The sequence below is a fragment of the Ixodes scapularis genome, unplaced genomic scaffold (genome assembly GCF_016920785.2).
Source record: "Ixodes scapularis isolate PalLabHiFi unplaced genomic scaffold, ASM1692078v2 PGA_scaffold5__190_contigs__length_132052651, whole genome shotgun sequence".
Taxonomy (NCBI): Eukaryota; Metazoa; Arthropoda; class Arachnida; order Ixodida; family Ixodidae; genus Ixodes; species Ixodes scapularis.
The window spans coordinates 57,687,696-57,713,602 of record NW_024609880.1 but is presented as its reverse complement, the minus strand read 5'-3'; the positions used below and the strand labels follow the sequence as shown (position 1 = coordinate 57,713,602).

At 45.7% G+C, this 25,907-nt stretch overlaps 1 pseudogene; it reads left to right on the top strand.

The window, feature by feature from the left end:
- LOC120844721 overlaps positions 1-12,668 on the top strand; it is a 105,883-nt pseudogene extending 93,215 nt beyond the window's left edge.
- The last annotated feature ends 13,239 nt before the right edge of the window (positions 12,669-25,907 follow it).

The following is a 25,907-nucleotide window of genomic DNA, read 5'->3' as shown; positions in this document are numbered from 1 at the left end:
TTTCGATGTCGTGACAAAACAGTCACTGTATTCGGCGAGGAGGTCAACCAGTTGTCGGCGCTTCGGAGCTGGGAGCTCGGGGTCGATGTCGAGCGGCGGCGGCGTCGTGCTCTTCTGCTGTGGCGACGAGGTTCCCTCGGAGATTGCGGTGACCACGGCTGGCGCCTGAAGCTCCTCGATGTGGCCCACGGTGGTACCCTTCGTTAGGTGCTGCGGCTCTTCTCGAAAGTTCGTCACAAGAACTGTTGTACGTCTTTCTTGGAGATCCGTCACGCCTCTTGCGACACCAGTTCCTTTTTCGAGGAGCAGTTGGACGCTGCCTTTCAGAAGAGCTTCACCGTGCATGGCTGCGTCGGTTATAATGGTGACGAAAACACTCGACCGCGGCGGTAGTTTCACATGGTCGGCGATAACTCGGATCGTGGTTGACGTCGTGTTGATCTCCACCGGCGGCATGATGGGCTTTCGAAGCGTCAACTGGTTGGCAGCGAGGTCGATGACGGCGCCATACTCGCAGAGAAAGTCCATTCCGAGGATAACGTCCCTCGAACAGTCTTGCAGAACGACGAACTTCACAGGGCACGTCTCACCGTGGATCTCGACGCGAGCAGTGCACCTCCCGACTGGTGTGATCAGGTGCCCTCCGGCGGTTCGTATTTGAGGTCCATCCCACGGCGTCGTGACTTTTCGAAGGCGGCGGGAGAGCCTCCCACTCAAGACTGAGTAGTCTGCTCCGGTGTCCACGAGTGCCGATGCGTCGTGGCCGTCGATGATGACGTTTAGGTTGTTGGACACCGTTTCAGGAGCGTCGTTTCGGTCTCCGGTAGCGTTCGAGTGGGGGCCCTCCGACGTTCGTGGAGGATCTTGGCGTCGGTCGTCTTCGGCAACTCCACCTCCAGGGGTTGCCGCGCCTAGTTTCCCCGGCGTAGAGCGAGGGGCGACAGGCTTTCACGTCGGGGTCGGTGCATCGGCGAAGCTGGACGTCGTGGTGAAGGCGACCGGAACTCTCGGCTGGACGCAGGCTCGCGGGACTGAGGTCGTTGCAGATACTCGTCAATCTCCCGAGGGCGTTCACCATACCGGGGGCGTGGGTCGTTTGGGTGGAATCCACGCAGCCCGAGTCGTCGGTATGGGCATCGGCGGTACACATGGTCAGCTTCCCCGCAGTGATAACACAGCGGGCGTCGGTCGGCCGTCCTCCAGACGTCTGTCTTCCTCGGCGCAGGTCGGTCTGGGTGAACATGCGCCTGATCTTCCTGTCGTCGGGGATACTGCGGCGTTGGGGCGTCTCTTCGGGGTCGCGCCGTGGCTTGGCGGGGAGCTTGCGGCGGTCGTCGGGCTATGGCAGCGTAGCTCAACGTCGGTTCCTCCGGTGCCACCGTGGTGACGGGAACCTCTGGTTGGAGCGCCCGTTGTACTTCCTCGCGCACAGCCTCGGCAATGGAGAGTGTCGCTGGACGACTTGCGGCTGGCAGCAACTGGCGGAGTTCCTCCCGGACGACCTCCCGGATAATTTCGCGGATGTCCGTACCAGGAGCGTTCTCGCCGCCAAGCAGCGCGGTTGCAGCGACACTTGGATGTCGCTGGTAGTGGGAAGCGCGCGCTTGGAGGACGCGCTCGATGTTTGTTGCCTCGGTGACGAAGGCTTCGACGGTGCCCGGCGGGTTGCGCACGAGGCCTCCAAAGATGTCGTCTCTCACCCCGCACATGAGGACCCGCAGCTTCTTGTCGTCTGTGGCTCGCGGGTCGGCACGGGCGCTCAGGCGGAGGACATCTTCTACGAAGCTTCTGACGCTTTCGTCGGGGCACTGCGTTCGAATTCGGAGGAGATCTTCTGCCTTCTCCCGTCGGTGTAGGGTTGCGAACGTCCGCTGCAACTCGGCCACACAGATGTCCCACGACGTAAGCGAAGCCTCGTGATTCTCGAACCAATGCCTCGCAGTACCCTCCAGCGAAAAGTAGAGGTTCCGGAGGCACTGCTCCGCAGTCCATCCGTTGTGGCGCGCCACACGCTCGTAGTACTTGATCCAGTCTTCGACATCCTCGTGGATTTCGCCGTGGAAGGGAGTCGGCGTACGGGGAGCGGCGGGCAGGTAGACGACGGCAGGAGCGGCGGGGGTCGGCGACAGGTCGGCCATCGTCGGCTTCGTTGGCTGCTTGGTCCTGGGCGGCAGAAGTCTGAATTCCGGCTGTAGGCCTTGGGTGCGACGACTGAACCGGATCTCGGTACTGCCTTCGTTGGTTCTTCGTGGGCTTGGCGTCGGACTTGCACTGTGGGCCCTCGGAGGGGTACGCGGCAGGGGCATGCGTTACCCAGCACCTCCACCAAAATGTCACGGGTGCTGACCAAAAACAATAAATAAACAAGAAGAAATAAACGTTTAATGTGGCGAACTTGTGCCAAAAAACAAAAGGGTACAAAAGGTAATAACAGAGCGTCGCGGGCGTCGAAGTCGGCGTGACAGCAGAGTCGAACGCTGGGGCGAGACTGAATGCAGATCGCCACGCGGAGCCCCTTATGTACACGTGTGGGCTTCTGGAATAATCGGCGTAGAAAGTTCGGCGTGTAGAACATTTCGACCTCGAACAAGCAACATGGTTCTCGAATTTACCAGAACATTACTTTACAGAGTCAACAAAAATGTGCCTCCACGGCCAGGAATCGAACCCTGGCTTTCAGCGTGGAAAGCAAGCGCGATAACCGTTGGGCCATGCGCGCGCTGCCTACTTGGCCAGCTGCGCGCGCGGCAATATCAAAATATACGACGTTATTTCAGAAAGCCCAGGGAGCCGTACACGTCTACAAGCTTGCACTCTTAGACATTCGTACAATTCTGCATTCCCAGAGAGCCCTCAACGATCCAATAACTGCGATCGTCGCAGTTATTGGATCGTTTCTGCCGACGAGTGCGGACGGCGCAATAACTCAAAGCACGCAGTGTTGTCAGAGGTTAGAATAAATTCCACAGCAGTAAATTCAATATATCTTTAAATAAGCATTGTTTTAGGCGCAGATATTTGTAATGGTTACATCTCCGTGTACGCTATACTCGAAAACAAAGGAAAAATTACATTTTTGAAGAGTAATACGACCAGAAGTTTGCTTCACCAGAAGTTCTGCAGTACCAAAAGCACAACAATTCCTGGCCCTCACTGTCGACGGCGTATGCAGCGGCGGCGGCCGCGAACGTCCTGCAAACCTACAGTTCCTCTGATATTTTCACGCCATGGTCGAAATCGGGACCGTCTAATACACCACAACAAACCAGACCGGCAACTCACGAAGCAAACCGCGATCTGGTTGCTTGCATAGAGCCCCATGAGATCCTTCGTAATGCGTCTAGATACGCCAGCTGGAACCAGTGCTACGACTAAATTCACGCAAATGCAGGGCTGCGCCGAAGTTGTATACCCCTCCGCTGAAAACTTGACGAGGCCAAGTTGCAGACAGCCTGATATCGGCGGAAAGGTGCGCACTCCACGTAAGGGCAGCTGAAGTCAGGAAAATCCGCCTGGCGTAGACAATCCGTCAAATGCAATGAAGCTGCGAAAGCACTAATACGCAGCTCCTACCAGTCTCGTACACGCTACTCGAAAAAAAAGTAATCGATAACAACTACATTTACTCGAGAGGAAAAGTAATTGGACGTTAATTAAAAAAAAAACAAAAAAAAACGTTATTTCTCCGATTTTTTTAGACTTAAAAAACGACAGATTTTTCTGCGGGTTGGAAAACGAGTCCTTTTTGCTGTTCAATATCGGATTAGAATCACCTAATTATGAACTACTTATCTTATTAATCCACCAATTTCGGTAAACCATCATCTTGTAGGAGAGTATAACTTCCAAATGTAGTCAGATTACTCTGGCGATTACTTTTGAATAAAAATAATCAAAGGATTACGAAATTACTAAAAAATAAAATCGATTACAAATAATTTGATTACTTGAAATCAGTAGCGTACAAGACTGGTTCCTTTTCTGCTACACGGCCCTCGTTCCCCCGCAGAGGAGAGGAGGAAAAAAGAAGAGAATGTTAGCACACCGCTTAAACTCCCCCTCCCTCCCCCCCCCCCCCCCCCCCCCCCCCCTTTTCCATCCGCGCAGCGCAACGCCATTGGTCGAGCACGCTGTGACGTCAAACCCACAGCTGCGTTCCGTTGCTGACACTCCTTCCCGTCACCATGTTACGATGCCACCAAGACCAACATGATGAAGCAGGGTCCGCGCAGTGTTTCCAAACAAAACTATGGCTTTAAAGGGAAGCTGAAGTGGTTCTGTATCTGAAGAAACGCACTTTAATCGTCTTCATTCGACCTCCAGAATGTCATATGTCAAAATTATCAGTGTTTTTTTTTCTTTAATTTGGTGCATTGAGGCTACAAAAAATCATCTTTAAAACCTCTGAAGGCTCTCCTTCCCGGAGTGTGACGCCACAAAAAGAGTTTTCGGAGTCTGCACTCTCGCGCATTTTTAGCGCCTATCAAATGTATGCACGCTCACGATTGCCCCCTTATTAAAAAGGACAGAAAACGACGTCACCGCTGGTGCCAGTTAAAGCCCCTCGATAAAATTCACGCCTTCAAGTACCGCCAACCATTGTTGTGGAAACACGCGAGACACGTGCCAGGAGCGGGTGCTCCGCCGCCATTTGCTTCCAAGGGCCGATCATTTCAGTGCTACGTCAACATCTGCTTCCAAAGGCCGCTCGAGATACGGGCCTCGTGCACTGGCGCATTAGACGCTACCTGCAAGACAAACGCAAACATATCAAGGGGCTTTAGTGCCAGTGCGAGTGAATATACCTAACAAGCTTGCGATTGCACGCGCGGCCCTCAAGCGACACTCGAAAGATCCTCTTATGACGTAACGACTGGTCGGAGGTTTCTCGTGTTTGTCGCGCTTAGTTAATCTTCGAGGGAAATGAACGTAATATTCTGATCTGCGGGATGAAGCAACGCTAGAGTCAATCTCTATCTCAATTAGAGCGCAGCTCTTAGGCGCCCGTTTCCGGTTTGAGCGGCGTCGGCGTTGGCGTCCCCGTCGGCGTCGGCTTAACCGCGCTGTGCATTGTGGTAAACGTCCCATCATGCATCGCGCCGAAACGTCACGTGACGACGCGCGTTTCGCGCGTGAAAGAAGGAGGAGGGGGAGGAGAGGGTATGGATGAGGTACCTTCTCCTCAAGAGCTGCGCTCTAAATCACCGTTAGAGGAAGTCGTAAACGTCTTGCATTATTTTTTAAGGAAGTTTTTCATCGTCTCTTTAAAACAGATTCATGTTAATGGCAGGACGCTTCAGATAAATGAATTTCAGGCTCATCGAGGTAGACAAAACGGTAGCACTCGAAAAATGTATGCCGATCTGTCCTGCACAAGCTCGGGAGAGAGATTTGGCAACTCTAAAATTTTTATGCAAAAACAAAAAAGGAGAAAAAATGTTTTTTTCCGGCGCACTCTAAGTGCTGCAGGAAAGGGTCCTTTTGATTGATTCATCGTTGCTATTTTTTTTAGTTTATCAGCGTTCCTGTCAGTTTAAATGTTATTTAAATCTATAGTAACATGCCTGTTTCCGTGATCTGCCCGAAAAAAAGAGTATTAATGAAAGGACAGACAAGAAGACGTGCTCGAACGCAAGCTCTTCAGTGCACTCACTGGGCTCTGAAAGAAATGCTGAAGGTCGGCAAGTTGATTTAAATAATAAATATTACTGGAACCTCATATCGGTTCACTACTCATACTGTTTTCGTTTGCAGCGCGGAGAAGCTTTAAGCTCTTCAATTATAAGTTGGGTCGCTTCGCATCTCCGTCCATGATTCGAATTTTCCGCTGGCCCATTTTTGTTTTATATATATGCTAAGTTTTTGACAACGAAACTGTGTAGACCGCTGCTTCTGCGTTAGTAAAATACTTGCGACATTCAACGAAAAAAAACAGAAGGAAGAGGGAGGGGGCTTAGCGTTAAGTCCACGAAATGAGGGTTTTGATGAGAGATTCCCTGTGCTTTGTGAGTACGGCACGTTTTGTTATTTGTGGCCGGAACTAGACTCCACGTGGAAAAGAAAACAACCCACTGAGACTACGTCTGACAGAACTCCTAGTTTGCAGAGTGAGCCAGATGGGTACAATATGTCAGCGAAGGACTGACCGGATTTAGCTCTGACAAAGCAAGTCACTGTGCATTCTCTGAGCAGTCATGGAATAAATATGTTGTGCCGCAATTAGCGATCAAAATATAAAATACGAAACGGGAACATAATGCAGGCGCAGGCTTAATCGAAAAGCTCTCTTCCGATCTCGCAACAGTTGGTCGCAAGGTTCATTATAAATCTTACCTAGAAAGGAAAAAAATAAAAATATTAGATGCACTTTTTTAGCCCGGAAGACTTCCTACAATATTCGGGTGTTACTTTATTTCCGAAATCTGGCCACTACAGATAGAAACATTCTGAATGGGATCTGCAAAGTTCAACCAAAATGAATTTCTCGTCGGCTAAATTGGGTACGCGAACGTTTTGGTGTTTTGCCTAGATGGTGAATTTTCGAAATGGAATCATCTCGCTTAAGATTTTCAGGTTTAAAGCCGTCAGGATTATATTATAGAGCATGCTAAGATATTTAAAAGAAAGTGAGACGCCTCCAAGTCCCGGTAAGGCTGGATTACAGCGCAGCTCTTGAGGAGGAGAAGGGGAGGGTGCGGAGGGGAGGGTATGCCCCTCCCCCTCATCCGTGCCCTTCCCTCCTCCCCTCCTGCTCCCCCTCCTCATCCCTCTTCCCCTTCTCTGCTCCTTCTCCTCCTTTCCTCTCCTCCTACTCCTCCTCCTGCTCCTCTCTTGAGGTATTTTCAATTTGCGATATGTTGTGTCAAACAGTCTGAGAAATATTGTGGTGTTCTCGCTCACCGCTTGTCCGGAGAAAGGAAATATAATTCTCACATCTGGAAGCTGGATGATCACTTGCTTGCACAACGGGCAACTGGCATCTCCCCTCCTCCTCTCGTACTCCTCGTCATCCTTTTCTGCCTCCATCATCCTCCCCTCCTCTTCCCCTCCTCCATCTCTTCCCCTCGTGACGTCACGTGTGACGTCATTATGGGAGACGTCCCATAATGCAACGGCGACGGCGGCGGCGACGCCGCTCAAGCCGGAACCGTGCGCCTAAGAGCTGCGCTCTAAAAATCAAACACCACTGCACAAAAATAAAACGCTCATGTCACTGCACGCTAGGTGCGCCCAGACGCATTGGGCATTTTAGTCACTGACAGCTTAACAAATGCTGACCCTGGCGTAAGATTATCATTTGCCTAAATTCATATGCTTCTTTCTTTTTATTGTCGAATTTTGAAATCTTATTGACCCTGAAGCGATACTAAGAGATTCGGGAGGTTTCACGCCCTGCTCTGCAATTATGTTTTTCAAAAACAGTAAAAGAAATCTTTGCACACAAAAGTCATGAAAGTAAATGAACCATTGGGTCAAGAACAAATTTAGTAATATTTTATTGCTGTCACCCTTTTGTCCCATTTACCCAAAATAAAAATGCGCCAATATCGTGTCAATAACAAAAAAAAAAAAAAAAAAAAAAAAACTTACTTTTTTTTTATGTTTGAAGCAAAAGACGGAAACCGGGCATCTTCGAAGACACCAAGTTTTAGCGTTTTCTTTTTCCGCCGTCTGGCGTTATATACGTGCCAGAATATCTGATAAACTTAAAGATGCATAAATCTTTTTCTCAAGTCCCACGCATGTTCGATTATACAGAGAGGAGGGACGGGATCTATGACAAGAACACAATATGCAAGCATAAAGTTTACGGCTGTCGTCTTCGGCTCTGCAGATGCCAAAAATGTTTTATTCGACTGGAGGGCGATTTCTTTGGAAAATACCAAACGTGGGCATTTTATTTACATCTGATAAATTCTAAAGAACTCAAATGTTGCTTTCTTATTTTCCTTTTATTTATCAGTTTGATATCATACTCAAATGGTTTTAGCTTTATTGATGGGTCGATTCAAGCGAGCATATGGTATCTAAAGAAACAAACTACACAACTTTTGCTTCGGTATTTTTTGTGATATTCGCGTCAAAATTGTAGAGATGCAAACAGACAACGGGAGCATTGCCGCCTTTTGCTGTAAAAATACTATACGCGACGCCATGCGCAATTCCTAAAACTGCGGCGCGCTATTTCCAATTCTCCCTTCCCCCCGGTATCACTCGTGTATAACTTAGGCATAATTTGTTATAGTTTTTTTTTGTTATAAATGACAGCACCACAATATAATACCCCCTATGTGCGTATATAAATGTGCCCATAGTCAATCTCGACATGTGCATCTACAGTCGCCAGGCATGTAGGCGTTCCATCCACTCTTAAATGGTCTCAAATCTTTCCACCACTGAAGAAATCAGCGCCGGCGCCCAACGGGTTGTATTTTTTTGTCAAGATTTACTTTAGTCATTTTAAATGTGTTAGACGTTGGAACTAAATTCAAACTCAAGAAATCTCACGCAAAACTTAAACAGAAGCTAGCCGTACCCATGACGTGCGCGTATCCTCTTTGGAAGGATACTATACGTTGTTTCATTGATCAGAGCGCACTCCAATGCTTGAAGGCATACAAACACATACACAAAGACTAAAAAGGCCCAAGGTCATGACGCATATATTGAGCTTCACTATTTTAGGAAGGAATAACATACTCTCGGTAAGACAACAAATGTCGTGACGCAACACTGTCAACAGACGAAGCGAGTCAAAAACAGAGTGCTCCGTTTCTTTTCTGCGCCTCCCAGCCACAAGTTATAACTGCAGACCATCGGTATCTTCGTCGTCTGAGAACACTTCCGCCGTTCATCCCGAAATATTTGTGCCCCTCATTTTTCACAGGACTGAAGCTAGGACTTTAAATTTCACAAGGTAAACTCCACCACGTAATTGCACATTTACTGAAAGTTTTAGCTTTCCACATGCAGTGCCGATTTTCGGGGATCGTTTACTGCACTAGGGTCCACTAGGGCACTAGGGTCCGCTTTAATACATAGACGCAAAAGACAAGTAACCTTTCAATCTGTAATTCGTCTGTTAAGCGCCTTCGGATGTTTAAACTGACTTTTAGGCTTCGCAAAGTTCTTTTATCCAGGTCACGTTCAAGGATCACAAGATTCCTGGTATAGTGATTCGACAAGCTTAACTTTTTTTTTATTTTGTTTCGTTCAAGTTTTGGGTTGTCGCACAAAGAGTCCCCCCTGGACGGGAAAAGCAGCCGCGGGCGACGCATTAATTCTTCGGCTGGTCGCTCTGCGGATGCGCGGTCATTCATTCGTGTAACCCGAGGACAATTCCCATGGTCCCAGATCGGCTCATCTTTCAGCTCCTGGAAAAGTTTTATGTGCTGCAAAAATAAAACAGGATCTCGCGTCTTCAAGAAATCTAGAAACAAGATTTCAGTTCCGCGGCTGATTTATAACCGGCAAAATGATGCCTCCGGGTACAAGAAGAAAGGCGAACTACTACAGCTTAGCAGAGAAAGAGGAAATAAACCCGAAGAAGTTTATACGGAAGTCCACGCAGAGTTTCATGTAAAATAAAAAGCTACTAGAATAAGGTTATTATGAACGTGATTCTTTGGTCCTTATAGTTTCTAGGTTATTATTCTCTGCATCTGATTGTCTAGTTGCTTCGGGCCTTGTTGTCGAAATAAGCAACTGGTAGAAACGCGAACAAAGGAAAGGAAGCACTAAGAGCAATAGTCAAATAAGGACTGAAGAGTTCTTAAGAAAAAAGAAGCTACAACAATGTTGGTATGTTAAGCAAGCAACGCATATAAGGATGAAATGAGGGCCCACCAGTTGATGAGGGCAATGTACAGCGAATTCAGTGCTCAGATTCTCATAGTTTGAATATTATGCCTAGAACTCAAGTGGAAGTTCGACTACACTTATATGAATGAACTACAAAATAGACTACACAAATGTCACGCTCAGATTTTCGAGGTTACACAGGCCTTCTCTTCATCACATTCAATCCTAGACTTTTCACTTTTACGGCGCCGGCTGTACCACAATTGTTCTGTATGTTCCGACCTTCCAATACCTTGCACGTAACTAGTGGTGGTGGCAATTTTAATATTTCTGCTCAAAATTTACAGAATCTAAGGTGGCGGTAACCTAACTGCTAGTAAAACGTGGAAGTCTTATTGCGAATAAAGCTCACTCCATAATTGTTAGTCTTACTCACGTAACACTAACATCAAACACATTTCAATTGAAGACATCGTTAATCACCAGGCGAGCAGATAATAAACCGAGAAGCTAAATAAAACACAAGAGGGAATAAAAAAAAATAGAACAAATAATCCAGGAAATAGGTTATGACTTTTTTTTAAGCTATGGCCCCGAATTTTGTGTGTGTGTGTTTTTTTGTGTGTATGTAGAAGATTATATTGCCCACAGATGAAACAAGCGTGTTTCAGTGTTCCTGAACTATGACAAATCCAGGTAGTAGGTTATGTCTCTTGTTAAACTTCGAACCTAAAGTTTCATTGTGTGTTTTCTTTTTTTGTTTTGATGCTGTGATTGGTTTGTGACGTTTGAGGTTTTGGTATATGTGGAAGTGTTATTAAATAAACTTTCAGCTGAGTTTAAGACGACGCCTTTTGTCTTTCTGTTCCTGTCCCTTCCACTTTTGGCTCTTCTAAATTTTTGCCCCAGTCTCAGGTGGTTAAAAAAAATGAAAAGTGACAAATTCTTAATCACAGCTACTAAACTTTATTTACTACGCTTCCTTTATACAGTCAACACTATCCTAGCGCCCTCGCAGACATTAGCACACACTCCACATCGTCTGAACCGAGCTGAATCGGTGACCGTCACTCTCGGGTGATCTTTTCTTCTCCGACTGTACCCTTCCGGACCTTCACACAAACCAAGGTCACCCGTACACACCCTCAATCAACAAAGCACTAACCGCTTCTTCTTGTTTCTTTCTTTACATCCGCAAAAATGTTTTTGTTGCTGCGTGGAATGTATTGAGAGATGACTTATATAACAGGCTTAAGCTGAGCTAGACGATTCATACTTCAAGTAAGGCCAGCTGAACTAGAATGTGCGCGTGTGCGTGTTTGTTCATTCTAGTTCAGCTGGCCTTACTTGAAGCTGACTTATATAATTTCCAACTCAAGCGATCCTAATAGTTTCCCTTAACTATTTTTTCACAATTTCTTTCTTTGAACACGACCACGGGGACATCTTATCCCGTCGGGCAGACATGTCATTCCTAAAAGTTCTATATTATTTTTCAGTTAGCAGAGTTGTTCTTTGCAGCTCTCCTATGCTCATTTAAGTGGCCATTTACGCACCGTATAGTCTGGCCGACATTAAAAAAACCCACACACCATTGGAATGTCGTAAAACACGTTTTCAAAACAACGCACAAAAGCCTCCCTGTGTTTCTTTCGGCACCTATGTCGCCCCCTACCTTGTGTATTTTGGTTCCCATGTCAGTGTTGCTGTTGATGGCTTCTCTGCGCCGAATTCGCTACTTTCAAGTCTGCCTGGCGGCAAAAAATTGAGTTTGGCTTCCTGGCCTTCCTGGCCTCCCACTACATTTTTGCTACTTGTTAACTTATATTCTGGCGCATTTGTAGCCAAAACAAATGCCGGTGTTGACAAACATGTAAAAAGCTGACACATCACTTCAGAAATTACGACGGGCTTTAAAAAATACCGAGGAAGTCCTGGCACTTTCTGGTCATCACAATTATGAACGAGCGGCCAATCACAATGATATGATGAACAATAGCCTTGGCATTGTCAAAATCATTCATTCTTAGTCAATTAATTTTTTTTGCGCTTTCGAACAAGCAGAAAGTCGACAAGTTATTCCTGGGCGTTCCAAAGGCCTTATGAAAATGATAATAAAAAGAAAACTGGCCACATTATTGCTATCACGATAATAAATGAGCAGCCGATCACGTGGACCATAAACGTAAAATAAACGGAAGCATCAGCTTTTGTTTCTCTAAGATAAACAGAAGCGCAGCACATGCTTTTGCGCAAGGCAACCAGTGTGGCAGGAAATTGACATGGCGAAACACGCCAGCGCTAAGAGAAGTTTCCGCGACGAGTGGAGGAAAAACAGCGAGGTTAATAGTTAGCATAGTTGCAGTTTTTTTTTTTCTTCTGTACGCCACGAATAAGGACACCAATGCGTCTATGCCTTTCTGGTTGTCAGCTTATTTCTTTCATTATTACTTTTTGCAGGCTTTGTGCAATCAGTTGACAACAGAACGGCCGTCAAGTCAAAATTTCGCCATTGCAAGATTTGTCCCCACTATGGATACCTGCTAAAGCTTTCAGATACGATGAAACACGGTAATCTGGTCATCATCCCATCTCCGCAACAGGAGTTGCAGCCGCCTTTAGCATCTAACAGCAAACCTAAATATGACAAGGCTCGCCATGAGATAAGAATCGCCTTATATGCTTGTGTGCACATCTATAAATGCCGTAGATGGTTTCGGCCGAATCCTACATTCGGAACTGAAAGATTTTCAACTGCCCACAGAACGAAACACACAGTCATTATCACCAACGTTCTCTTCCCGCATTTCACCGAGTGCCTGGACAAAGAACTTAAAGATTCCAGTTACTCCCTCACGTGTCTATGAAAAAGCATACGCGTATCACGGTGCGCATCTTGAATTCGGGAGCGAAAAAATCGCAACTGCTTTTCTTGGCCTCGAAGAACTGCGCGACGGAAGAGTCGAAACACCTCATGAAAGTATATCGAAGATTTCGGATGACTGCGCAATCTCCCAATTGAGAATTGTCTAGGGTTCTGCTTTGATGGCGTAAATTTCATGCGTGGCGTACACAATTCTCTTTTCACTTGTCTTCGTCAAAGCAAGTAAAACTCAAGTGTTGGCAGAATGCTCGTGCCCACAGCTTTGACCTTGCGGCGTCCAAGTCAATGAAAGCGATCCCCTCAGCCGTCGTGCACATGGTTCGAGAAACGCAGAAACACTTTTCGTGTAGCAGTTCGGGGCAAGACGCGTATAAACAGCTGCATATGACACCGAGACAACCAACAATGGTGACAAGTATTCGCCCGAAATCGTAGCACTTTCACAAACAAGGTGGCTTGCCATCGTTGACTGCATTGAAAAAATGCTCTTCGACGGCCCCGTCGAATAGCTGCGTAGATGTCGCAAGATGCGAAAGATTCAGCTAGCGGAAAAGTGGCAGCCCGAGGACTACCCGCTTCCAGCGAAAACCTTCAAGCGAAAGGAAACGGTTCAACTTCGGCGCATCCGTACCGAAGGCGCGGTCACGCCAAGGCTCAAGTACCACATCAACCTCTCGGAATTACGACGGACGCAGCCCTACGCGGTCCCTCCGGACCCGCGATGTCAGAGATGCAAGGATCCAGAAGCCATTCCCAGGATCGACCATCTCCTATGGGAATGCCAAGCTATAGCCTTGTGCAGAGTGGAAGCCATGGAGACGCTACCCGAGGAAGAGAGACCCAAGAGACTCGTGGATTGGACGCACCCGCAGGGCGAAGCCCAACGCCGCATGAGGATCCTCCAGTCCCTTGTGGACTTCGTAGCCAAGGCAGATCGGGGGGACTCCATATGAAAACACCCCTCATGACCAATCGCACACTCATCCCTCATCACCCATAATCACGCAAGAACGAGGCTGCCAGATCCGAGGATCACCGCGGCGCGGATAATCTTTCTATTCGTAGTTCTTGGTTTCCAATAAACGTTTTTTACCTAGTGTTTGAACAGCGTCTTTGCGCTGTTCAAACACTAAGTATGAACCAACTAGCCCACCGCAGTACCTTATTGCAGTTTTTTACCTACCTACCTTGAAACACGTGGAAGTTCACATGCAACTGCGGCTACCAAATGCTTTGTCCGCACTTCGAAAGCTCAATGCCATCAATTCAGAAATCATAGGGTGTGCCAAGAGCCGTGCCGACGTTTTGTGACTTCCACCTTCCTTTTTTCGCTGCTCTTCTCATAAGCTCGAATCAGAAATCCACAGATGCAGTCCGTTTCAAGCACCTTGGACCATACAACCTGTTTAAACCTTTGGCACGGAGCGGCCGCCTAACAGAGCTTTTCTGGCGAATTCCCTTTTCCTCACCTCGCAGGTGACGCTCGGATGATCTTATCACTTCCCATTTCGAACGCGGACTCCGGGCGCGTGTTCTCTCAAGTTTCGCAGACAAAAACTTAATTAAGAAACAAAATAAAGCTCGACGTCCTCGTGGTAATTCTGAGATTGTAGTTCGGACTGCTTCTGAGAGAAAAAAACATCCGCAACGTTTGACGTACCCATCGTGCTTCTTCAGCATGTGAACCTAAATTACGTTAGATATGGTAGTATCTATTTTGCTACCTTGGTATCTTTTTTTACTTATCTACGGCACAAAAAAGTGGACAAGGTTGGTGCAGCACTGACGAATGATTCACGGGCAGAAAAAACAACATTCTTACGTAAAACAACTCACCTCAATAATTTATAGCTCTTTGGGTAACATAGAATTGATTATTTGTAATTGATTACATAAAAATAGTAACTGAGTCACAGTGCATGTTGCCATTGAAAAAGTAATTGAAGCGTTAAAAAGTTACATAGAAATGTAATAGGATACAAGTGAACAATTACTTAACTCGATACGTAAAAGTCTGCTCATGAGCATGCGGTCATTCTGCACTTATCTAGCGCAATTGTTTTTAAATATAAAAACACCATCTAACACGTCAGGCATTGGCCGACTAAAATAAAATAGCTAATTGGCATAAAAAGCTAATCAAAAACAAAACAGGGATAAATATAACCAGCTGCAGCTTGAGTAGGTTCTTAATATTTATTTATACAAATTCTATTTTATGTAGTATACCAACACCGCATTGCCAAATCATCGCATTTAACCGTTTGTTTAAGATTCCGTGATTTCCCTTCGTGCCTTCCTCGATCGGATATTAAAAAAGGTCGCTATTCTTCTATCCTTGCAACGTCAGAATTATATATGCTAACACTCGCATAAAATGGGTTGACATGAAAGCAGAACGAGGGCCAAAGCAAGCGTGGAGAATAAAAAGGAAAAGAAAAAAGTCAGATCGCGAAAAAGAAAAACAAATACAACTTCTTAGCTAACCAAAGACTAAGCTGTTTATTGTTCTAGTATGGCAGGGTTTTCATCAACAAAAAGTTCTTAAAATTGTCGTAACTCTTCTTTTCTGCGTTGTTTCCACTATACGGGAAAATTTTTCAAAACTCTGCCGTGTTTAAAAATGAATATAGTGATAAATAATCAGTATTGTCTAGCTACAGTGGTTCAAATTAAATTAATCTTTTTTTAAATCAAATAAGGTTAATAAAAAAAATAACGATGTGATTTGTTTTATTGGTTTTTTTTTACATTATGTTTTTTTTTTTTCTATCCTGACTAAAGCAGAACGACGTGATGTGATGCATGAACACTGTGTGGCACTGTCAGAATTAACAAACGATGTTTTTTCTGTCTTACCTGTTAAAGTTTCTTTTTTTTCTGTTTTTCTTTTTTTTTTTTTTTTTTTTTTTGCTTTAGTCTACTAGTGCGGTGGCTATTGCTCATTCAGGCCAACAACGTATGCGATAAAAGTCTGAGGCTGATCAACCCGTTCTATAAGTAAAATGCGAAACATCGCTTCGCGCTAATTGTGGCAAAGTGTGCCGCCTGCGTGAGACGTGCCTAAAACATTGGCAGCAATACAGCTTTTTTTTAATAATAATGGACCCTTCACATAAAATTTTGATTCGAGGTGAGCTTCCCTTTAGACTCGCACAAAACTGCGCTTTTTTTCTGTAAAATATTCTCCGTTGAGCTTCTCTCTGGTGAACCTTTCTCCACTGAGGTTTCTCCGGGATTAGGTTAGGTTAGGTTAGATTTGGTTAGGTTAGGCTAGGTTAGGTTAGGTTAAAGTAGACGTTTTACTCTAAGTCAGAGTACAACTGGCGCTATCAATTTATGGGGTTAATCAATCAACGTCCAAAGCGAGGCGTCACAGCGTTGTAACAATTACGCGCAATTGCTGTCATCACCTATATCGATCGAGAATTGTGAACGTACAGTGACCTTACGCTAATTGCACGTGTTTTTCGGTTTATTTATTCTAGTATTGGACTACGCTCTGACTATAATATTGAATAAAAACATACACCTTTTTCAATGCCTATCACCCGGGCGCAGAGTGCAAAGTCAACGTACTGGGGACGCATGCGCGACGTCTGATAAATCGCAGAAGAGAACTATTGCGCCTGCTCAGAACGCGTCCCACAGTCCTGACGACAAATAGCACATCGTTTTTTTTTTCGTTTTTTTTTTTTCAGAAGCAGGCTATTGAAATGGTCCGTAGAAAACGTACCGTCTGATATCCGCCACTTGAGAAGCATGTAACTGAAAGAACAATATTGCAAATTTACTGGACCGTTGGGTCGCACTCCGCGGGAGACATAAGAAAGCAGGACTTCCCAAGTCCCGATCGCCCTCATCACTCAGCAGTTAGTGAGCTTGCGGCATTAACTGACAAGCACGCAGAAATGAAAGTACGAATGAGAATCTTTAACATATAACTATCCATGAACCGCGTTTCTCAAGACTTCGGTGACTATATAGACGTTTCCTAATATTACATTCCGCAAAATATCAACACATTACATACATTAAATGCGATAAGCACATTGAAATTTGTATGAAACGTGAGTTGAATGAAGATTTGGAGAAGAAATACACTAAAACATTGAAAGGCTAACGAGAAAGCGGCGAGTGTGCACGCCAGCTGATGATGATAATTACCCATAATATATAACACTTGAGACTGTGGTGAGAAAAATGTATGAAACTTTCTCAAACCGAAGGAAAAAAACCAAACAATAGGAGATCGTCGAAAACGTTCGGCTGTTGTCCTTTATTTCGATTAGAAATTTTCTTGATTCGACCGCGCCACTGTCTCAGGTGTTACATTATGATATAAAAAACTCGCAAAGTGTGAAAAAAAATTTCTTGTGGATATCTTGCCCGGTATCATTTTGACCGGGATAATTCTCTCATAGTTTCGTACTTTGCCACTACAAGATCCTACGATGGAACATCCGTCCTTGGACTCGTAATTCGGGAGGTACAACCCAGGCGACGAGGGCTTCAGGGTGGGAATTACACGTGTCCGACAGTGATGTCCTCTACGATTTCAGTTTTGTATGAGTTTGAATAAAAGTGCAAAACCTCCTTTTATGAAATCGCGTTAAACTCAAGTTCTTCAATAATTCTGAGTTCATTGGTCGGCTGAAGGGACGCCGAATGAAAACATACCGGGTCCCGGTAGAGCCCCGTTTCATCTTGTCGGCGTCGTAGCATCGTGCGCGGGTAATGTTTGCCAATGCCTGGTGTATAGCACAGTGACAGTTGGAAAGGACCTAGCTCGAGATAGGGACCTGAACCTTGGAGCGGAAGGACTGAGGGAAGGCTCACAAACAGAAAGCTTTGTGTTTGTTATCTCTGTCCGCACACTCTTGGTTTTGACTGTTGTTTTTTACATGTTACACATAATAGTTTTGAGCTAGTTTCAAAGATCGAATTTAAAGAAAAACTATGACTACGATCAAATTGACTTCCTATAGAACATAATGAAACTACTCTATGTGTCTTTTCTATTTCCAGAAACTGCATCTAATCGAAGATTCTGGGGAACACATCATATTTCGTATTTGCGTAATTCGTATTTACAGAAACTTCAAATAATCGAAAATTCTAGTCAATTCTTTTTAGCTCGAATTTGCAGAAATGCATTTACTACGTACAAAGTTTGTGTTTAGAGTTTCCGCGGACTCTCGTACACTCTTCAACAACTTCTACTTATTCGAAAGTAAAAGCAATACTGCGCTCATCTCTTAAAAAAAAAAAGAAAAAAAAACTGAGTTTATGGAAAACGGAAACAAAGGGGACACCACAAAATTGCTTCACCCACGTACGTCATCATTTTTGTTTTCGAGTAAAGGATTGGGTAATTTAACACTGGGAAAATTAAAATCTCTCAATTAATCGGTCATGAGGCTTAACATTTATTCTCATTCAACTTTTTAAGTCACTAAAAAGAACAATTGTAACCCCACCTGGTAGCTAACAGATCTCCATTTGTGTATCCAAATTTAAATTTTCCATGGTACACTTTACTTATAATATATTATGCAATCGACTGGTGGATACACTCCACTTATTATGATTCACCCTTAAAACCGACAGGTGGGTAGGACATGCCACTTAATATGACAAATTGGTTTTACGATTACCGCAACAAGATGAATTGATGTCACGCAGCCTAGGAAGTTTCATATGAATCAAGAATATTCACGTGAACAAGTTAGACTGGGCTAGGCTCCCTCCTTTTTCATAGAATGCTGTCACAGGTTCGGATGTTAAAGATCCCATTTAAACAAACAAATTTGGAATTTGACTTGGCCCGCTGTCCAGGTGTTAGGACCACACCTTGGCGATAGACATCCTGAGAGGCGGGAGGAATTGAGAGCAAAGCATGCCGACGTTACGAACAGTATTTTATGTAAAATAATTCAAAAAGTAAGGAAAGGCGCACAGGACGTACACACAGTCGAAACAAGGAAAGAAAAAAAAATCAAAAGTCGAATCGAGGTTGTCATACAGTTTTGGAGGGGAAGAGCCGAGTCAGCGTTCCAAGGTGCAGGTGGAGGTCCGGTTCGTTGCGCCGCCAGTCGGGGTCGAGAAGCCATGGTGGCTTGGGTGTCGTAGTGACGCACAACACTCACTCACAAGCACTCACACCCCTCTCCGTCGAATACCTTCTCGGTGTTCGAAGAACCATGCCGACGCGGACCTGCTCAGCGCCGACCATCCACGCCGTCGCAACCTTGCTCCGCGGTGTGTTCCACAAAACCTCGCGCGCGCGGGCTAAGCTCGTGCTCCTGTCCTCGGCGCTCGCGCACCCCACTCACAAACACGGCAACGGACAACAACATAACCATTGAAAAGCAAAAGTAGCTATTGAATTCTGTGACACTACCCCTTATTTCAAAAAATATTCACGCAGGAATATTTAAAAAAAAATAATCACAAAATTCAATGCGCACTATCTTTTCACGTTTTACCACTGCTATTTCTCAAGCACGTCCTGAAACAATGCAATCAGTAACAGTAATTCACCCCAACCATTCAAGATATATTCATAGTCTACATAAAAAGAAACAGTTTGAACTCTGCTAAAGAACTAACTCACTCTACAGCTTTCTCAGTCCACACTAATTCTAGACCACACAGAAGACACTTCACTTAGGTGCACACACAGATTCGAATGTATCAAAAATCACTTTGTGACCCAGCTATCGAGAAACTTCGATTCGCTTTTACAATGTCTTTGCGTAACACATCAGCAATCTGAAAGTTTGACAAGCAACGATAACACGCAGTTTTGTAGTACCATAACAAAAATTCACGAACTTACGAAAGCAAAAACAAAAAATATTTTACGAGTAATTAGCACAACCGGTTACGAGAGAACCAAGTATTAATCTTTCGATGAGATATGCAATTCACTGATTACTCATCTAACCTCCAAGCCTTGGCCTTCTGTCTTCCCAGCTTACTGTGACTCTCAACCAGATCTCAGAGTTAAAGGTAAACTTCGCATGATCTCTCCCATTCCAGATGATCCAGATTTTCATGTTAGCATAGCATGTGCTCTGTCTTTTGGATGAACTTTCCACTGCATGGTGGTCTCGTCGCCTGATGACCTTTCCTTTGCGCTGCCTGAGCAACATTCTTTGCGCGTTTGACTTGCATTTCAAACGAGGCTCACGCTTACTTTTTTCACCCACAGATTCATGCTTCCCTCTCTTAGCACTCGTTGTGCTTTTCTTAGGATCTCTACCTACAACGACTGGGTGCACCTCAGTGTCCCCTGCGTTCGTCAGGCCTGAAGCTTCAGCTTCCGTAGTCGATCTGGGATAGAGTTCTGAATCTCCAACGGACGCATCCGCGAATCTCATCTGGCCACCAATCTTTACCAATGGATTGAAACCGTTGACACTTGTCGGCTTCAAAGCTTCCCTCCTTTAGGAGCTTTCACTTTGTGCTGTGAAATCCTCAAATGCCTTATCAGGACTTTTTTGTAGGTCCTCCCCAGCTCCCAGAAGTGCTATCATCTCTTCCAGGCGTTTGCACTCCGAATGAAGACGAGCCGATTCCATCGCACTCTCCTCCCTCCCCTGATGTGCCGATGCAGGTGCAAGAAATAACTGCTCGTTGTCTTGGCACTTGTCACAGGATCTGACACATCGTTTGACGTCCGCCTGGAGTCCGGGCCAGTAAAACTCGCTGACGATACGGAGTGCGGTTTTCTCTGCCCCTTGGTGTCCAACCAAAATGCCGTCATGAGCCATACGAAGTACTCCGTCCTGTAAGTTCCCAGGGAGCACCAACTGGTAGAATTCCCGCTCTGATGTCCGAAAAACTCGGTGAAACAGTCCCCGGTGCATGACAAACTCTTCTGTGTCCTCCGAGTTTCTGCAGTTGGCTACCTTTCCGACACGGTCGAAGAGCCCCTTCAGACTGCTGTCTTCTTTTTGTAGTGTCGCAAGTTCCTCGGGCTTCGCAGGTGCACCTTCAATTATGGGCACTCTCAGCGGGGTGGCGTTCTTTGCCGCCTGTCTCTGGGACCTTGTTTCCATGGCTGCGGTGGCACGAATCTCTACATCTTGCTTCTCATCGTGAGGCAAACCCACTTCAGGTTTCTCCGCTCTATTCCAGCCAGCTTCCGGTTCGCTGGGAGCGCGCACGTTAGGGAGGTTACCCAAAATCAGGTCATATAAAGGGTTCTCCATACACTGAGCCACGACGTTCCCACTGTAGAAAGGAGTCTCAACATGCACCCTGGCCTCAGGCAAGACCCTCGCAGTCCCGTCCACCAAGTACACGAGACTCGACGTTCCGGTCAGTTTGTCGTCTGGTACGAGGCTTCGGCGCACTACGACAGTGTTGCAGCCTGTGTCACGCAACACAGTGACAGCTTGTCCGTGCAGTTTTCCGGCAGCTACAGGCATGTCCCCCGTCAGGCGAGAAGTCCCGGACACCGCGTTTACCACTGGTACCTTGGTGCCGTCCCTTAGCTCGACATAGCCACCTTTCACACGACCAGATACTGCGTCCACCTCCTCCCTGCTTGCTTGAACACAGGAAACTTGAGATCCTCCGTCCCGGTTCTAACATTGACTGGACGTGTGACCGAACTTTCCGCAACTTCGGCAGGTCCCAGCTTGGCTGCTCGGTTTCTGACCGCTTTTGCACTGTGCCGCTAGGTGTCCACTTCTGCCGCAAAGAAAACATTTTCTAAGAAGTTTACTGGCCTTGTACTGTTGACCGTTCGATGTCGGTCGAGATCCACTGGCCGCAGTGTCTGGTGTAGCCTCCTCTCTTCTGGCCGGCTCCTGTTCTTGGGCCTCCAGATAGCGGTCTGCGAGGTCAGCCATTTCGCCTAGCTGTTTGCTCTTTCTTTCTCTTAAGAAAAGCGACATTTTTGACGGAACGCTCCGAACGAACTGCTCTGTGAGCAGCACATTCCGTAAGGCGGCAAAATCCTTCGCCATCCCGGACAGATCGACCCAACGGTCAAACAGGCTAGATAACCTCGCCGCATATTGTGTACCGGTTTCCCCTTTTTCCGGCTTAGCACTTCTAAACTTGTCTCGGAAGCCGTCCGCAGTTAACCGAAACCTCTGCAGGAGCGCTTTCTTTACGTTATCGTATTCGACAGAGTCCTCCGGGGTTAGCCTAGAAAAGACTCCAAGTGCCTCCCCTGCCAAGCATACGCTACGCGCAGTGGCCCAGTGTTCGCGGGGCCACATCTGCCCGCTCGCTAGTCTCTCAAAGCGCATCAGGTAGGCATCAAGGTCGTCTTTCTTCTCGTCGAAGGTGGGCAGCCAACGCTGAGGACTCTTCCATAGCGTTGTCCCGGTCCCGTTTTCGGCGGAGCTACTGGTAACAGGGATCGGCGACGCGTTCTGTAATTCCTGCAGCCTGATCCTCAGCTCTAGGGTTCGGTGCTCCGCTTCGACACTCCTCTCTTGCTCTTGCGCTCTCGCGGCTCTCGTATTCTCTCTCTCTTGGTCCACCCATTCTCTCAGGGCCGAACCCTTGAGCCCGAGTTCTTTTCCGCAGGCCACTAGCTCGTGTAGCTCCATGGCTGAAGTCGCGCGGACCCTTTGCTGGATAGTCTGACTCTAGAACCTCTCCTCTGCTCCCGTTCGGTAAGCCGGATTGTGTGCCCCCGCAACGGCGTCAGCCTCACAACGCGCTCCCTACGGCGTGGCAAACTCACTCGCTCACCCTCCTCCTCTCAGGATACATCGTCACAGTGGACAGCAGGTCCTGTCGCGGACGCCAGTTTGTCACAGGTTCGGATGTTAAAGATCCCATTTAAACAAACAAATTTGGAATTTGACTTGGCCCGCTGTCCAGGTGTTAGGACCACACCTTGGCGATAGACATCCTGAGAGGCGGGAGGAATTGAGAGCGAAGCATGCCGACGTTACGAACAGTATTTTATGTAAAATACTGTCAAAAAGTAAGGAAAGGCGCACAGGACGTACACACAGTCGAAACAAAAAAGAAAAAACAATCAAAAGTCGAATCGAGGTTGTCATACAGTTTTGGAGGGGAAGAGCCGAGTCAGCGTTCCAAGGTGCAGGTGGAGGTCCGGTTCGTTGCGCCGCCAGTCGGGGTCGAGAAGCCATGGTGGCTTGGGTGTCGTAGTGACGCACAACACTCACTCACAAGCACTCACAAGTTTGTCACAGGTTCGGATGTTAAATATCCCATTTAAACAAACAAATTTGGAATTTGACTTGGCCCGCTGTCCAGGTGTTAGGACCACACCTTGGCAATAGACATCCTGAGAGGCGGGAGGAATTGAGAGCAAAGCATGCCGACGTTACGAACAGTATTTTATGTAAAATAATTCGAAAAGTAAGGAAAGGCGCACAGGACGTACACACAGTCGAAACAAGGAAAAAAAAAATCAAAAGTCGAATCGAGGTTGTCATACAGTTTTGGAGGGGAAGAGCCGAGTCAGCGTTCCAAGGTGCAGGTGGAGGTCCGGTTCGTTGCGCCGCCAGTCGGGGTCGAGAAGCCATGGTGGCTTGGGTGTCGTAGTGACGCACAACACTCACTCACAAGCACTCATACCCCTCTCCGTCGAATACCTTCTCGGTGTTCGAACAACCATGCCGACGCGGACCTGCTCAGCGCTGACCATCCACGCCGTCGCAACCTTGCTCCGCGGTGTGTTCCACAAAACCTCGCGCGCGCGGGCTAAGCTCGTGCTCCTGTCCTCGGCGCTCGCGCACCCCACTCACAAACACGGCAACAGACAACAACATAACCATTGAAAAGCAAAAGTAGCTATTGAATTCTGTGACAAATGCGCTCTTCCCCATTCCATCGATCTTGAGACAGCTAGCTGAAATAATTCAAATCCAGCGAAAATCTAGCTTGACGCAATACTCGGGACATGAAGACCTCCTTTTTAGGTAGTTGATTTCTTTTTCTGCCTCTTTCTTTTATCAAAGTTCGGGTATCGTATGTCTATATTTTGGTTCTTTATTTCTCTTTATATCGATCGTAGTTCAGAGCCTTACTTCCGGTTTCCAAACTTTGGCGGATCAATTCGGTCTTGAGTGGAATTTATGGCTAACACTAACAAAAATGTGGCGACTTACAAAATACGGATATATCTATAGTTATTTTTTGTTACCTCAAATCCAGCCTTGAAACCCTGGAAAAAAACGATCCTCATAGTTTAATTCGTTGAAACGTCTTTTATAGAGACTTTTTTACATATTTGAATTTTGTTGAAATATTGAATAGTTTAACTGGGAGACCAATTTCGTATCAATCTTACCTCATTCAATAGCCTCTTCTTTGCTCTTGTCAGCGGAAAGAAAAAGACGAAGAAGAAAAACCTAGGCGACTTGGCAAATTTGCATCACGCCATTGGTAGAGAGGAAAGTGTAGAAAATGAAAGCATAAATAAATATATATATATATAAAGAGAGAGAGCGGAATTCATTTTGATGAATTTTTACTAGGTATATATGTGGCTTGTGTTTTTTATATCTCAACCGCGTTTCTACCTCAAGCAAAAAAACTGGAAAAACAAACTCGCAGAGAACTTTTTACTAAAACGTCAACTGCCAATCTGAGACTAGCAGGACGATATTTCCCTACATTTATTACCTTCTGTGTTTCATATTTATTGAGACTGAGAAGGCAACACAACTAAACATAGATGGTTGGCTTTATCCTCGCGGTAGTGAAACAAGACATCATGAATACACAAGCCTATGGCTAGGTTGCAGGTTAACAAAAAAAGACAAGCTTTTGCCACGATGCCATACACTCTTTCCACTTTATCGAGCGAAATTTTAAGAGTAGGCGAGAGGAGACGAGGCGACTCCACTGGAATCCTTTTGAGCGTTCAGTCTGCTATAGTGCACCCCCGGAAATCTGTGCCATCGTATGCTTGCGCCATCTCTTGGCAAGTTACGGCAGCGCTCCAATAAAAGCCCATGTATTTAATATACAAATGTGACTATTCCACCTAAACGTTATGCTTTGAAAAATATTCCATGGCACTACTCCGTTCTATCATATACCGCTATTCTTGTGCCAAATTTTTTTAGATGGCGTGTAAACTCCACGCTCCTTAGTCGAATAAACGTTTTGATGTATTGCCACCACGGAAAGTAATTATGTTAATCAGCATACCGTTTAATCTAGGGTATAAAAACTCGTTATGATTGTATAAATTAAATAGAATCCCACCCCAATGTTATAACACGTTCCGCAGTTTCTGAAATGTGTGTAACATTTGTAGAAAAATATATTTCGGAGGCTCCTTAGGCAAATTATAGAGAAACAGCGAAGTTCAAACGAGCACAATCTAAATTTATATCGAAATGCAAGATTTTCCTTACAATTGCAGCAAACCAGAAGAATATATAATCTGCTTGGTACAATTTGTTTTTTCTTAAATTTATTTTCATGGGTTCCTGAGATCAATTTGCCAAATAAGGTGGATTCGTTCTCGTTTAAACGTTTACGATCATCTCCAGTATTTTGTTGCTGACATCTACAAATTAGCAAATGAACACAGCAGTTTTTATATTACGATAATCTAAAGTTATAAAAAAAATTCAAAATATTCTCACCTTTCACACAGCGTATAATTTAGGGGTGAATACGACACGGTGAGACAGATAAGTGAACTCGAAGCGTCTCTTGTCAATTCCTGGCCATGGGAAGGGTGGAGGGCTTTGCTCGTTGACGACATTTACTTAGGTCAAAGGTAACGATATTGGCTCATGGTACTATCTACCAACTAAACATTATAAGGAAAGGTCAAATGAAATGCGACAAGGTGATTTAAGTGGCTATATGTATTCCGAGAAAAAGTGCCTCTCGTTTGTTCAGAGGTCAAATTAATACACGTTTTCAGCAAAGACGTAGCATAAAGGCGAACTTTGTCAAGCGCTCTAACAGGTTTCTGAGCGGAGCCTGCAGCGACTTGAGGGTAAATACTTGAGTGTCTACTCACCATCGCAAGTTGTGAACAGCATTATACAACACCAGAGCACTAAAGCGTAGTCCTACGAAAAGCTTAAGATACTCAAGCGCTCGCGAAAGCATGATAGAAGTCCGAAAACGTGTGTCGGATACGTCTTTTGTTCAGTGAAAACTCAGCTGAAGAGATTTGAAAAACTACTATTTGGGAAGGGTAATCGTTTTACGCAAATAAAGAAACCTACGTGAAATAACACACAATAAAAAC